The 15,999-nt window shown below is 36.2% G+C and overlaps 1 protein-coding gene across 1 annotated transcript in view; it reads left to right on the forward strand.

Annotated features, from left to right (window-relative positions):
• brinp1 (bone morphogenetic protein/retinoic acid inducible neural-specific 1) overlaps positions 1-15,999 on the forward strand; it is a 293,163-nt gene that overhangs the window by 190,590 nt on the left and 86,574 nt on the right. The window lies entirely within an intron of this gene.

The raw sequence follows: 15,999 nt of genomic DNA on the forward strand, positions 1-15,999 counted from the left end.
GGAAAATTCCTGTTCCCTGTGTTTTTACTCTCAGGAAGTCTGCACACTGATTGTTTAAAATATTGATATCAATCATCTCCTTTTCTTCTACAAATACTTGTGCTAAGATTTTCTGTAAAAAACCTCCCGTTTCATGGCAAAACAAACAAACAAACAAACAAAAAAAGACAATTTTGTTCAAAAACAAACTACAACAATGACCACACCTTTTTTTTCATTTTCACATTACATTCGGGGGAAGTTAAGGGGTATTTAGAGGCAGTGAGTTTTTACCTTCCCCTGCAAATGTCATAGTTATTACATTTACAGTGGGCAACTGCTATTACATATGTGGGATTGTTACATTAAAGCTGTGGATTAGTATTATGTTTGTGGGCAGTTATTACGTTTGCAGGTGTTTGACTCTGTATTGGACATCCCACTTGTAATGATCCTAGTGAGGATACTCTTTGACCACTTAGTGGTTGGCTGTGTTTTGATGTCCCATTTTTGTATCAACTCAGTTTGCTTGGAACCTTGCAAGAGGTCATACCATAAAGACTACAAGGTACCAGAAATGACTCCTTATGGAAAATCAGGAAGAAAAAAAAAAAAAATGAGGGGAGATGAGTAGTCACATGCTGTAGTGGAAAGGAACAAAGTGCTACTGTGAAAGTGAAACCTTACAATCAACCAGTAAAAGACCTTGAATAAAACCAACAAAGGAAGCAGTGAGAGACCTCATTTCTAACAACCCAGTATGACATTTTACAACAAAGAAAGACAACAAGAGTCCTCTGGACTAAGAGTTCCAGGTTCAGGCACTCAAGATGGTTTGAAAAATTGAAAAGCCCTTCAATTCATAGTGCTAAAAAGATTGGATAAAATAAACCAGTGCTTGTCAGCTTGTGTGCCTTCTTCAGGGATAGAGACACCAGTAAATTTAAAAAAATCTTGAGTGCCTGAAACTGGGTCAATTTTACCAGTGGGCCAACAAGACCAATTACCACTTCCTAGAATGGATTAAAATAAGAAAAAAGTCATTAACATCCCTGTTAATTCTTATATTTTGGATTGCATTTCACTAAAAAATAATTTACATTTTGCTTGTACACTTTTCTTTTGCTTATACCCTTTTATTTTGCTTTCACACATCTTTGCAATAACCAACAAAAAGGAATGATAACAACATGTCTGAGTTACAGGAGCACAAAGAAAACTAAAAAAAGAAAAAAAAAAGAAGAAAAAACATAACGGTATCTGTACTATGCATCTTTTATGGGAAAGTTAGTAGTTTGATTCCTTACCTACACAAATAACACAAAAAAACAACGTTACCCCTTTGAACTCTTGGTAAAATTTGTCAAAACCAACTATCCAGCAATATTCAGATTAAACTGTGTTTGAACCATTTGGAGTTGACAGACAAAAAAGGTGTCTAAAGAAAGGTAACAATCTGAAGTTTCTCTCCAAACTCACTGTAGCTGCTACTGGTACTAAGTAATACAGCAAAACATATCAAGAAACAGAGGCCTGTATATGACTGCAGTTGGGAGGTATTAGCTGGAAAACTCAAAAAGCAAAAGCTAAAAATAGAACAGGAAATCGGGATTCTACAACTGTTTTTTAAAGGAAAAGGTTCAAATAGTGGCCATACAGTAGCAAAAATGACAAAAAAGTAGCAACATGGGTAAAAAAAATGACCAAAAAAATGAATAAATAAAAAATAAAAGAAATAGCCAACATGGGCAAAAAGTTGCAAAAAGAAAGTAAAGCAACTGAAATGAGCAAAAAGCAGCAAAAATGTGATATAAATGTCAAAAAGAAGTGACAAGATTGGGCGTGAAGTGGCAGAACAATGAAAAAACGGGCGAAATGTGGTAAAAATTGGTATATAATGGCAATATAGAGGCATTAAAGGGCGAAAAATAGTAGCAAAAATTGGTGTAAGGTACCAAAATGGACTAAAAGTCGGGAAAAAAAGTGGAAAACAGCCAAAATAGATTAAAAGTAGCAGAAGGGGAAGGCAAACAGCCAAAATGAGTTCAAAGTAGCAGAAAAGGCTGAAAAACATAAAAAATATAACACAAGTGCCAAAAGTGGCAAAATTTGTGTCAACAATTGGATTTAAATGGCAAAAAATGAGTTAAGAGTGGAGAAAAGGGGCAAAACACAGCCAAATTAGGTTCAAGGTAGCAAAAAAGGTGGAAAAAACAAACAAAAAAAATGGTTAAAAAACAGCGGCAAGTCAGCGGCAACAAATGTGGCAAAATGGTCAACGAGTGGAACAAAATCAGAAAAAAAACAGCCAAACTGGATTTAAAGTAGCAAAAAAAGCAGAAAAAAACATTAAAAAATTTATTGCAAGTGCCAAAAGTGGCAAAATAGCAACAAAATTAATAGCAAAAATTTGATTAAAATGGCAAAAAATGAGTTAAGAGTGGAGAAAAAGGGCAAAAAACTGCCAAAATTGATTAAAAGTAGCAAAAAGGGTGGAAAAACATAAAAAAAAAAATAGTGGCAAGATAGTGGCAAAACTAGATTTAAATGATAAAAATGAGTTAAGATCAGGGAAAGAAAGGGGGAAAAACAGCTAAAACATTTTTTGCTTTTTGTTTTTTTTTTTATATTAATTTATTTTCATTCTTTAAGCAAAAACAATTACACATATGACAATAAAGATACATAATTATCATAATGACAACCCAAACAAGAAGAGAAACAAACAATAAAACTAAAATGGGGTTTTAATGGCAAAAAGCAGTAGCAAAAATTGTTGGAAATTGTGTGCACCACTTCTACAAATCCAACACACAGGCATTTCTATCAATTAATCACAGCTGTGGGGGCTTATTTTCAGTTTTTCAGTGGCCAAGACAATTCTGTGGGCAGCCCTGCCCATAAGCACACAATCTTAATGTAAGGAAGATTTTTTTGTTTTCTTCCATTGTTAGAATGAGGTGGATACCATCTCTGCAAATCAATGTTAAAAACTTCAAGCCCTGAATATATCAGAATATTCACGGAGGTCTCATTTAAATAACCACAGTTTGTGCTGTAAAAAGAAAATCCTCACAGATGCCTGAACAGATAAAATGCAGAAACCAGGATACTAGTATTTCTCATGTATGCAGAGATATGAATAACCCTGTTCTCTCTGTGCATGTTAACACAATATTCTGAATCATGATACAAAGATATAGAGCATGTATGCTGTCAATCTACCGTGAAACTACTGCTGAATGGAGTTCTTCTTGTGGTACTTTTTCTCCAACACTCCTGAAATTAGAGCCAGCAAGTACCAGCCAAACTTTGTGTGTAATTAACATGTTCAATAACCTGCAGCCAACAGCTAATTACCCATGAAGACTGGTGTTAGAAGGTCACTTTTCTTGGAGACTTTTAAACAACCAAACAAAGTTGGAGGGAAGCTGTGGAGCTCTTACAGCTAGATAAAAAAGAGTAAATTAATAGAAAAGTGTCCTCTGCATGGATTGATTCAGCCCTGATAATAATGCACATTAAAAGTGAAACCACAACAAAAGCAAAGTATAGAAACTTTAAGTGCTCTCCATTTGTTTGGATGTGTATATGTTGGTGTTCTTAGGCTGAAAAAACAAGCGCTTTAATTGGAGTTGGAGTATAAATGGAAAAGTTGATAATTGTGTATCGGCAGTATAGCCAAACAAAACCAATGCAGTGTATAATTTTGCTTCACTATTTGATTAACAGTGTCATTATCAGACTACTAATGAGACGGCAGAACAGCACGTAAACATCAGGGCAGCCAGCAGGACATGTACGCATCAATCATCGATGACATCAGACATCTGTGCCGGCGCTAATGCAAAGCTTTCTCATTATAAACTCAGTCGTCTTTTCATCAGTGACAAATGCAAATAATTGTTTGATTGTTATTGGACTCCGACAGGTTGCACACGCTGAGCAAGCTGCAGTTGTTGGAACACTGGAAACACATTATAAAATGTTATTAGGGTTAAATTTGTCTCTGAAGAGAGGTGGTTTTATTAAGATGATAAAAATACACAATTCTCTGGTTCTCAAAGAGATAAACATACACTTTAAACAGGCTGGAACATCTTCCTGTGCATGTGTGCGTGTCCTTTGTGTATCCTATATCCAATTTCTCACCGCTAAACATATGGCCTGATAGATTACGTGCATAGAAGCTGACTGAATTTATCAAACCTTTCATCCCTGACACCCGGCTCTGTCTCCCCAATCTTTTGCACTGCTTAAGAGGTCTTAGCAACATGTGAGCATTAATCAAAAACCAAGACATATCCCCGCTGTGCTGCTGCCGCCTTTAGAGGAGGAAGGATCTTTACCTTGTTATTTACCTGTGACTCACATATCTCGAAATACATCAGCTTGAAAATCTTGCTTTTTCTTCTCTTTTCTGCCCGTCTGCATCAAACCCACTTCTGTTTAATGGATTATACATAAAAACTTAAACCAAAGTGAAGAAAATGTGCATTAAAATTAAAGGTTCTTTATTTATTCCCTTGAGATGAACATTCACACTCAGATGGTAACATAACAGCAGGAAAGGGTTCGATCTTAATCTCATTTATAAAGCCTGAACCCTTTTAAATAAAACTGATGTCACTGATGCCCGAATGTCCAAAAATTTTCAACAATGCATGTTTATTTAATGAATAATATTGCAGTTTGGATCATGGATGGTACAAAAGACATGACTGAAGAAAGAGACAGGACAAAATTAACAATTTAAATACCCATTTCCTCATGATTATCTGCCAAATTTTGCCAATTTCCAGAGATCTTGAGTAATTACCTTATTAGAATGGGAAAGAAGCCTTGTTATTTTAAGAATAGGAAATAAATAAGTTAGAAATATGTTTGGATTCACCCATAGAACAAAAAATAATGTATGGATGCATGTCAACCAAGAACTTCAGGATTTCATAGACTTTTTGCCACCATTTCATGATCACTGAAAACGGCTCTACAACCTGCTTTTCGGTCCCGACCCACCAGTTGAGAACCACTCATCTAAATTAACAATGGAAATTGTCAGCTCTTCCCTACACACATGTTGTCAGGTGCATAATATACCTCTATCTTTGACACTTAAATTGCAGCAGCACATAGCTTCACATTAGTTAGCCCGTTAGCACCTTAGCTGCTACTATAATTTAGCGGCCTACAAAAGCCAAATAACATCCTCCACTGAAACTACCAACAAAATCCAAATATATAGGCTATTTAACCAGGGCTCCATTAACTAGACACCACCTTAAAGCTCCCCTTTACAACAGAAATTGAGTCTTACCGTCAATTGTCCCACATAAGTCCTCATGAACTGATGATCTCAACTGTAACCTCCACTACAACAGTATATCTAACCATCATGGTTACTTTGGAGAAGTCCCAAAGAAACTGAACTTTGCAGTGTTTACTGTGGATAGTTCAGGACTTCCCCTTCTCATCTATGGCTCCCTGCAGCTGAAGTGGATAGGCTTTATTTGACACCATCCACGTCGATCCCATAAATATTCACCACCTGAATTTACCACATGCTGTATAACGTAGACGAAAACCCACAGAACCAAACAGAAAGTAGGATCCTATTAAAACTGCTTATTTTTATCAGCTGGACATTATTTCCTATTATTTATTATTTCCCCCCAAACCTGAAATTGGTTGTGCCATCCTTAGAGGAAACAACTGCAAAATGTTTTGGTCATCTAAAGTTAAATTGTGAACAAGTTTCATTGCCCATGCCCCTTGAAAGTTGATGACACTGGCCCAGAAATACCAACCCTAGGTTAGACAACAGCTTTCAGGTTGTATCAAGTTGTAGTAGAAGTAATGAGAATAGGTTGTAATAAGAGGGATACCTTAAAGCTACCACAACCATGGTGGTTGTCACATGACTCTAAAGTTTCAGTAGACATTATGCATTTTCTTGCACAAAATTTCAGTCCTGCTTTATGCAAAATTTGACATTAAGCATTATTTTTTTCTTTCTTTCAACATACATTTAGTTGCATAGCTCTGATATCTGTGAACCAATTCTGACCCATGACTTAATGTATGCTCTCTTTATCCCAACAGATAATGTATGTAATACTAGGGACATGTAATGACATACTCAAACATACTTTCAATCAGTGGGGCTTATATAAAGAATACAAAGAGTGTCTTCTTCCCACTGTTAACAAAATATACCTTGCTGATAGAAATAAATGACATGTGGTTGTTTGTCTTTGTATGGATGAACCTGGTTTGCTTTGAGCGTTGTCTCCAGTGGGGAGGGAGTGTCGTTTAGGATTGAAAATAAGACGCCCAGTGGAGTGTTTTAATGGAAAGAAAATGTCAGTTCTATGAGTGAGTGTGTATCGACGGTGTGTATGTGTGCTTGCATGCTAAAGCAGAGTGTGCATGTGGTCTAGTGTCTGGCTGTGGCGTGTGTACTGCATATGCATTCATGCATGAAGCCTGCATGTATGCCTTCCTGCAGGGAGAGTGTGCATACTACATCCCTCACAAGGTCACCTATCCATACAGTCACTATGGACTGATTTACAGTCGCCTTATACATGCATAGACCCGCGTAATCCTGCAGTGTTTTGGGCAGTTATAATAGAGTTGCAACTACAGCCGTACCGTCGTTTTTTTCTCATGTTACATTCCAGTCGTGTGAGCCTCGTGGCAGGTGATGGGAAATTCAACATGTATACAATATGACCCTGCTTTTTTTTGCAGAAGCCACATTGGAAGTAGTTTGCATCTCATTTGCATTCACCACAAGCAAGCGTGACAGATTTATATGCAGTGTTGCTTGAGTTACGCACACAAGGGTGCCACCGCTATAATAAGAAATGCTACAAAGTTAAACCTCCCAAACAAAACAGTAACTTCAATATCTATTCTTCATAGGGAATTATTATTTTGAAACCCCAGGAATAATGACTGGCCACCCTATATTACCTAAGAAAAGGGTTTAAAGATCATGCAAATGCCCCTAAAATTGCCATTATTGTTATTTAATGCAGTTAAAATACATTAGTTTTGTTTAGATGTGAAATATTTCTTTAATCCAATGAAAGTCAGTCTGATTGGGGATTCACTGTTCATATGGCTGCTAAAGAAAGTGATCAGATAATGACTTGTGCATACATGCATCAAGCCTTAATCAGAGTGAAAGCATGCATTACACATGCACACAGCTGTCCTGGCAGTCAAATCTGCCTGAAACAATAGAAGAAGAGGCTGTTCTTTCCTTTTAATGGAACATTTGCTCTAACTGGTCTGACATTGATCTTTGTTGAGTATTAACTCATCAGCAAAGTGGACACTGGCTGCTTTAAGGATATTCACTGGTACTAAGAACGTATGATGAGTCAAGTACACGCCTCATCTGCTCATCTCCTGTTTGTGACCTTTGACATCTGTATTTTCTTACATTTTCTTTCAGAATTCAAAATGAATCTAACATGCACAGTTGGAAAGAGAGGCAGGCATGTGCAGTAGCAGCAGTTTAATGGCCAAATCAGACTACAGGATTTTGTTTGTCTTTTGTGATGGCACCATGTCAGATCATGCAACAGAAATCTTGTCCTGTCTTGGTTGACAGACTGACAACACCACAAGTATGACCCCAGCCAATCATTGTATGCTGTCATCATGACTGTGTGCAAGTTCAGAGGTCCTCAGGGAGGTGGGACAAAGAGTGTCAGTCATGTTACAACAGAAGAGCTCTATGTGATGCTAGCAGTACTGTCTTCTGAAAAGAATAAAAAAAACAAAAGGGAAACATTTGTGGACCCTATGTATTGACAAGACAAACGTAATAGCAGTTGCTTCTGCAAACATAATAACTATTTCATTTGCAGGGATTTATTACCTTTGTGGGAAGATGAAATCACTGCCTCTCATTATTTTATTAACTTCCAACAAATGCATGTCATCATGAAAAAAGAAAATTGAAGTCATTGTTGTTTGTCGTAGCCTTTTTATTACTGCCAGTGGATTCAAGTCAGTTTAAGCTCAAAGAACATAGCAACAGCAGTTTGTAGGCCATAAAATAGGACGCTTTTTTTTACTCTAGTCTTGAAACACTGGTGGAGCCATGAATCAGTATTTTTGAATAAGAAAAGGAGATGACTCTCCTTATTAAAGCCAGTTACTGTGTCTTACACTTACAAGATACAAACTTCCGAGACTAAAACTAATTTTGAGTGGATGGGGATTTTGGTTGACTGGGTGAGCAGTGTTTCTATACATTATGATATACAACACGATATGATCTAATACAATGCAATACATTATGATATGTGGCGATGCAATGCAATATAGTATGATACAAGGCAATATGATGTGATACAATATGAGGTGATGTGATCAAATGCCATTCAATACAATACAATATAAAACAATACAATGTGTTTTGATGTGATGCAATACAAATCGATGCAGTGCAAAGCAATGGCAGTTGTTTGTTCGCCGTGAAACTGGAAGTTTATTTTTTCTCCAGTCTTAAAACACTCGTAGAGCCATGAATCAGCACAAATCTCTCAGAAAAGGATATGCCTCTTCCTATTAAAGCAACAAGAGTGGCTAGGTGTTATCTATGATATCCCCAGAGTGCTGTTTTCACACATTTTATCCACTCTGCTAAGATTCATGGCTATAACAGTGTTTTAAGACTGAAAAAAAAAAACGACTTCCTTTTTCATGGTGGACAAAAAAATCACCATTATTTTTATCAGACTTGATCTTAAGCTGGCTGGAACCCACTGGCAGTCGTAGGAAAGGCAAAAACAAACATCAGTGACTACAAACATTTAGTTTTCATTTCACATTACATTTGTGGAAAGTGATAACAATTTCTAACAGCTTGAGATTTTTACTTTGGATCAAGATTATTCAACTAACACTAACTCGGTTCTTTGGTCCATTCCAGAGATCATCTGAGCATTTATATTCAAAGGGGTGTAATTAAAAAAAAAAAAAAAACACTCTGGACAATAGTGGGTTAAATACTGAAGTAAAATATACAGCTTAACCAAAGAAATTAGCTAAAACACGTGCCCCTGAAATCCGGTTTGTATCGTCCTTTTGATGTGACATAAAGTAACTCCATATCCACTTGTAAAATGATACGAACTAGGCAGGGAAAAAACATCCTCTGAGATCTTAAACAGCCAAGCTGGGAGAATTACTGAGGAGCTGGTCTCTTCATTTCTATGTATCCCAAAATAGTAAGTCATTAAGGGAATGGCAGGTGACGGGCATATTAGAAAGGCTCAGCAGAGGCAATGCGTAATGAAGACAGTTCAGCTTTACAGTGTTCTTCCCCCCTGTCCCACTCACCCATCTTTTTTACCTTCAAACCTTGTTTTCCCTGTCTCAAAAAAGCTTCAAAACCGACTTTGTTATCCTCCCCGGTCTTTCAAGTTGAAAAGCAACTTGGGGACGCTGTATAATGTGAGGTTTGCTTTCCGAGAAATGAACTCCTCTTAGTGTGGTTTCGAAAAACACAAGTGAGAACACACAGCTCCCATGACAAGGTAAAGGAATTAGAGAAATAATGAGAGCTGCGTGTGCTGTGATAATTTTAATGAACTCGGAGAAAAGGGGTTTTACTGCACAAGTGAAGCAGTCGATACATGTCAAAGGGAGGTGTTTAATTCATATGATTTCTTCTATTTCTCTCTGACAGGCCTGCAGTGCTAATGTGATGATTTCAATAATAAAGTCTAAAGAAATGTTAGTCTTTTATTTGATTCCATATGTTCCTGCTGGAGTTATTCAATTTAACATAAGAATGGTGCCTTTGGAGTGGTTGCATACTCTCTCTTGTGTGGGGCCAGGCATAAGCTCTGTTTTAGCACCAGCATGCTATTCATACTATTTATATTAACAGAATCATATTAAAAGCATATTATTAGGTCTCTTACAGCAACATAAAAAAGATAACTTAGCTTGCCGTTGCTTTAATAGCTTTGCCATAGTGATCATTAGTAAGGCTATGATTTTATCTTGAAAGCATAAAATGAGTCAATCATCATAGTCAGTCCAATGGTCAACTCTTCATTTAACTCTTTATTTAACAACCATGGTTGTGAATGCTGGGCTTCCAGACAACACCTATGTTGCATGTAAGTGACCAAATAGCAGAAGTTTGACTTTTTGCTATTATAGAATCAAGGAACATATTTACAACTAACATTTTGATGTTGGACACAGGCAGCCTATGGTATCACACAATACTGTAAAAAAAGATTTGAGGGCGCAGATGGTTAAGGTGCTACCCATGTGTGCGGGTTCGAATCCGGCCTGTGGCCCTTTACCGTATGTTTCCGAGTCTATCCACGGTCCTTCCTTGATCCAATCAAGGCATGAAAAGGCCAAAAAATAAATCTAAAAAAAAAAAAAAAAAAAAAAAAAGATTTGATTTGATATGATACAGAAATAAATCATGATGGGATACGATATGATACGAGGCAATGCAATGCGACAGGGTATGATGATACAAGGCAATTCGACACGATACAATACAATATGGTAGGAGGCAACGTGACAAGAAGCCATCCAATATGATACAATAAAATTGGTTTTGAGGAGATGTGATAGGATTTGATACAATGTGGGGTGATGCAATGTGTAAAACACAATACAGTGACATAGAATACGATGCACTACGATGAGATACAAGACAAACAACATGGTTCTTTATGATATAATGCAACACAACACATTATAATGGAGTACGCCACAATAAATGATGAGAGATGATGATGAGAGAGACTCCAGACAATTGAATTTCCTGCGGGGATAAATAAAGTTATTGTATTGTATATTGTATTGTAAATTAGGATAAGATATGATACAATACGATATGAAACGATATGACACATGGCGATGCGATACAATATGATGCAATGCAATGCGAAGTGATAGGATATGAGGCAGCGCAATAAGATGCCACACAATCTGATACAACACGATGCATTCCGATGAGATGTGAGACAATTTGATGCAATGCGATTCAATGCAATACAATGGAACAATATAAAGTGATAAAATAGTATGATACAATAAGATTTAAAGCAGTACAAGCCAGATACAACAATGGTAGGTACAATAAAGTAAGTCATTTAAAACATACTTAAAATAATTAGTACTGAGTAGCTACTTTGATACCTGAGCAGGTTATACAGTAAAATGTGATCTTTTTTTAGTGTGAAATTACTACAAGAGAAAATGGTTGTTTTTTATAAGGCGAGATTTTACCTAAAGTCAAATGCAACAGTTGTTTTAGGATGAAATGTGGGTTCATTCTCTCTCTACTGACTGTCATGTGCTGTGAAAGTCAAACTTTTGGCCAGTTTCTTGTTGGCAGAAAGTTAGAACCTCCTTGTGTTGGCTTTTAGTGTTAATCTTTTTTACTTAGTACATGATACTTTTTAAAATCTAATGAAGTACAATACTTCCCTAAAAATCGACTTAAGTAAAAGTAAAAGTCATGATTTTGAAAACTGTTCAAAAAAGTACAAGTACACAAAAAACTACTTAATTAAAGTAACTTGAGTAAATGTAATCAGTTACTTTTTGCCCCTGGATGCAATACAACATGATACTACACAATATGATGTAACACAACTCAATATAAGGGCATAGGATATGATGCAATATGGTAAGATACAACACAATACATTATAATACAGTAAGACACAATACATTATGATAGGATACATTATGTTAAGTTACATTATGTTGCATTACAATGTAATACAATATGATACGTTACATTGCATTTTGTTAAGATACTGTACAATGTTATACATTACGGTATGGTAAGATATGTTAAAATATGATACATTATAATATAGTATGGCACAATGCATTATGATTAAATTATACAATAGAATGCATTATGACACAGATACAAAATGATGTGATGGCACGTGGTACAATGTATTAAATACAACATGATACAATTTGATACAGTTCAAATCAATCGTGCAGAGTTTTCCACTAACATATGGATAAAAAAACCTCTTTCTTCAAAATGCATAATTTTTAGGCTATTTAGTGGACCTATTATAAATCAACTTACCACGGAGACAGCAAAGTGCAGACTGGCAATGGTGCCACTGACTGTACCTCACAAGTTTGTAGGGGCCCCAGCAGAGGGCGCTCATTTTAAACAAAGTACCAGTCCCAGTGGAAACTCATAAGAACACATTATAAGCAACATTTATGCAAAGAAAGTAGAAAAAGAAAGGTAAATGATGGCATGAATGTTTAATGATTGAAAATTAACTGGAAATGGATGTAGAAGTTTGGTGGACACAAAGCAGGCTCCACCAATGGGATACATTAGATGCATTGGACTCTGGGTAATGTAGCTTTTCCCCTGTACTTTAGTAGAAGCAGTGGACAGCTAAAATTGGAGAGCAACAAAGGGCTCCACCAATGAGAAACATTGCTCTGACACTACAAATTTGTGGATAGTGTAGTTCATTACCCCAAGATCACTAATTAACCATGTTCTTCTTAAAAAACAGATTGATACAAGACCATTGTTTCCTCATTTGAAATATCAATGGTTAATCAATGAGTGCACCTTTCAGCAGCCAGACGTTTTGTAGCTATGACATCCTTGGACTGTGGCAAGAGATCATGAATAAACCATTTATTCTTAAAACTAGCTTAAGACCGTAACAACTTGTTCTCTACAGAAGCATCTTTCATATGCCTGAGGTCAGATGCTTTGCTGGTGTACTGGCAGCTGATTGGACATGTCACTTCTCCAGATGGGAATCATTTGAATTGGGAAACAACGACTTAGAATCACACGAGACACACAATTTACACAATCACAAATGAAGTAGCAGACAGGCAAATGATGCCAAGTGGAATCATTGAAATGCAAATGCATATTTCCTCTTCAGATTTGAAAGAAACTCACCAAAATCACTGACTGAATGTGACTTACCCCAATTAGGCAAGAGTCTTAGGTTATTTATAACACAGCTGATGGTCTTGGAAGCCCAAAATGTTCTCTCACTAAATCTACTTAGCAGTATCTCCCCAATAATATTTGCATTGGTGCAATTATACCATACATTTTTGTCCTTTGCCTCCCAAGTCGAGCCTCCTAGTATGTTTCAAACTCTGTATTAAAGAAAATTTCAAACTCCAAGCTCCTAATGAGGGTTTTTTAATTGGTGCTTTATTAAAAGCAAGGTGCATCGGAAATGTCAGCCAGACAAGTGAATTAGCCTGTGTGCAAAAAGTACATGGCCAGTGCTGGCATGAGTTGTAAGATAAATACACTACACAGATTTCCAACCATCGCCTAATTAGAGTGGTTTAACTAGGCCACGTCCAATCAAAAAATGACAAATTGTTCTATTTTAATTGTAGAATATTTAAAAGAGTGGACTTCTTAATGCTCCTGTAAACTTGAAGCAGTGAGAATGCAACATTGATCAAAGTTGGGAAGCTCATTAAGCATTCACAAACATCCAACTGTAAGTAAACACCGATACCAATTAAATGACTTGTGTCAAAACTTCACATTTGGAACATTTCTCGAGACTGTACCTGACATACCGTGTCTGGTTCCACAAACAAGCAAATTTGATGGGCAGCCTTGTGCAGTCCAGAAGGAGTGGAAGAAACCCCAAAGTCTGCAGGGACTCAACTCTTTAGGGACTTAGCGGGGACTGGACAGTTGTTGGTTTGAAGTCTGAAAATAGGTCTGATTGCTGAAGAGATGCCAGTCTGCTTAACTGTGTGCAGCCCCCTCACTCTGCTTGTGCATGTGTGCATTTCAACTCTATGAGTGTAAGTTCCAGTCGTCTCTCAATAATAGCGTACAGAATTATAAAAAACAATAAATTAAGTAATTGTGTTTTGTAAAAGCATATGCAGTATAAACACTCTTCAAGAGTGCAGACTACTCAGAGCACATTTTCTGAGTCATCCACTTATACACACATAAACTCACTGATGGCAAAAGATGTTAAGTGAAGTGTCCTTAAGTTTTATTTCACCCTATTTGTATTCATTCTGGCTATTCCATCTGGCTCTATTTGCGTTCAGTCTTACCCATGTAAATGACACCAGTTAAGGATCAAACTGAGTGACAACCAACTCTATCACTGAGCCGTAGTCACCCCTTTTGAGTCTGAGTCAAAGAGGAAGGAATCTTGTCATCCAAAAAATTATCTTTTTATTTTTCAATTAGCAGCAACTACATGGTTTGATATTCAGATCATAGCCGTCACTTTGCTGATATGCCCTTATGTGTTCTCAAGGCTGTGATTTTAATGCCAATTGACATGTTGGTAGTTTTGTGTAATGCAAAAATATAGTGGAGCTAAAAATCTATTTGTCAGTGCTCAACAGCAGTCGATTATTTTCATCCATAGTACAATGTTAACTCTCACAGCCAAAGATAGCGAAACACAGTCTTCATTTATCAACCAATTGCTATCAGTAGGTTTGAAGGCAAGGCCAGTGTGGCATGTAAATAAAAAAAATAGCTGAATATTACATATTTGCTAAGACTGAATTTATAGCCCATGATATGACACCAAGGTTATAGTGCTGGATTTTTCATTAGTCTTTATTTCATTTCATTTTTACTGTTTGTTTTTAATTTCAGTACACTTTTTTATTGATTTATTTGTTTATTTTACAAAAAGACTTCACTTTTAACATGCTTTTTGTTAGTTTTAGCATTAGGTTTTTTCTTTTTTTGCAACATGGGAGTCTAGTCAAAGGGCTAGACTCAAGAGGGTCAGAAAAAGTAAAATCATACAGATTTTTAAAAACACATTCAACAAGCTACTCCTCACTTTTCATGATATTTATTCAAATTTGATGCTTGAATACAACTCAAGACCTAAAATAACCATTTTGTGAAGTCTTCTTCTATCGAATCAGGCATTTTACTCTTGGATTAGTCAGACACTCTGCTGCTGTGACTAAACCTGAGGAGATTTTGTCACTAATTAATTTTTTGTTTTTGTTTTGTAAACACATAACTAAGTTGATTTTTACATGTACTTTTAGTTACACAGCTAGTTTTAGTTTTCTATAATAACCTTGTATGACACAATGCAGTACGAAAAGATATAATACGATACAAGGTCACTGGGATATGATATGATACAGCATGATGCAATACATTATGATATGATATGACACGATACGATATGATAAGTTTTGTAAGGTAACATTTGGTTGCATTGAGTTTTGTTACGTTACGATCCAATGTGATCCAGACTTGTTTGATAGGACAAGACACTATCAATATGAAACAATGCAATATGATATAATGTATTTTGATATGATAGGAGACAATAAAGTAAAATAAATTATTATAAGCCATGAAAAGATATGATTTGGTTTAATAAAATAAGATGTACTATGAAACAATATAATAGGAGACAATACAGTACAGGTTATTGGATACAATAAAATACATATGCATGAATGCGTAATTGCCTAAGACAGATTTGAATGTTCTCTGAAAAAAGAAAATGCGCATATTTTGTCAAGCTTATAGGAACTTTTTATCCATACTGTAATGGTTAGCTCTACCAGATGTCTAAACAAGTTTCTTTTAAAAAAGAAAAGACACAAGGACTACATAACAAATTAGAAAAGCACTCGGAGAGCGCAGACCTCCGCCATTAGCCCTATCTTCCAATAGGAAAGAATCCTTTGAAAAATTCCTAGATCCAGACGGTGATCTGGATCACTCCCAAATCTAATCAGTTCTTCCTTATGCCATTTTTGACATTTCCTGAAAATTTCATCAAAATCCATCCATAACTTTTGAGTTATGTTGCTAACTAACAAACTAACAAACCCTGCCGATCAAATAAACTCCTTGGCGGAGGTATTTAAAGTGATTTGATAGATAATAAGTAATGAATGACTCAGGCATATAGTGATTATGGACTGTAACAAGCACTCTGATTGGCTGAGGATATAGGCAGTAAGGCA

This window comes from Cheilinus undulatus, linkage group 17, assembly GCF_018320785.1.
Source record: "Cheilinus undulatus linkage group 17, ASM1832078v1, whole genome shotgun sequence".
Lineage (NCBI taxonomy): Eukaryota > Metazoa > Chordata > Actinopteri > Labriformes > Labridae > Cheilinus > Cheilinus undulatus.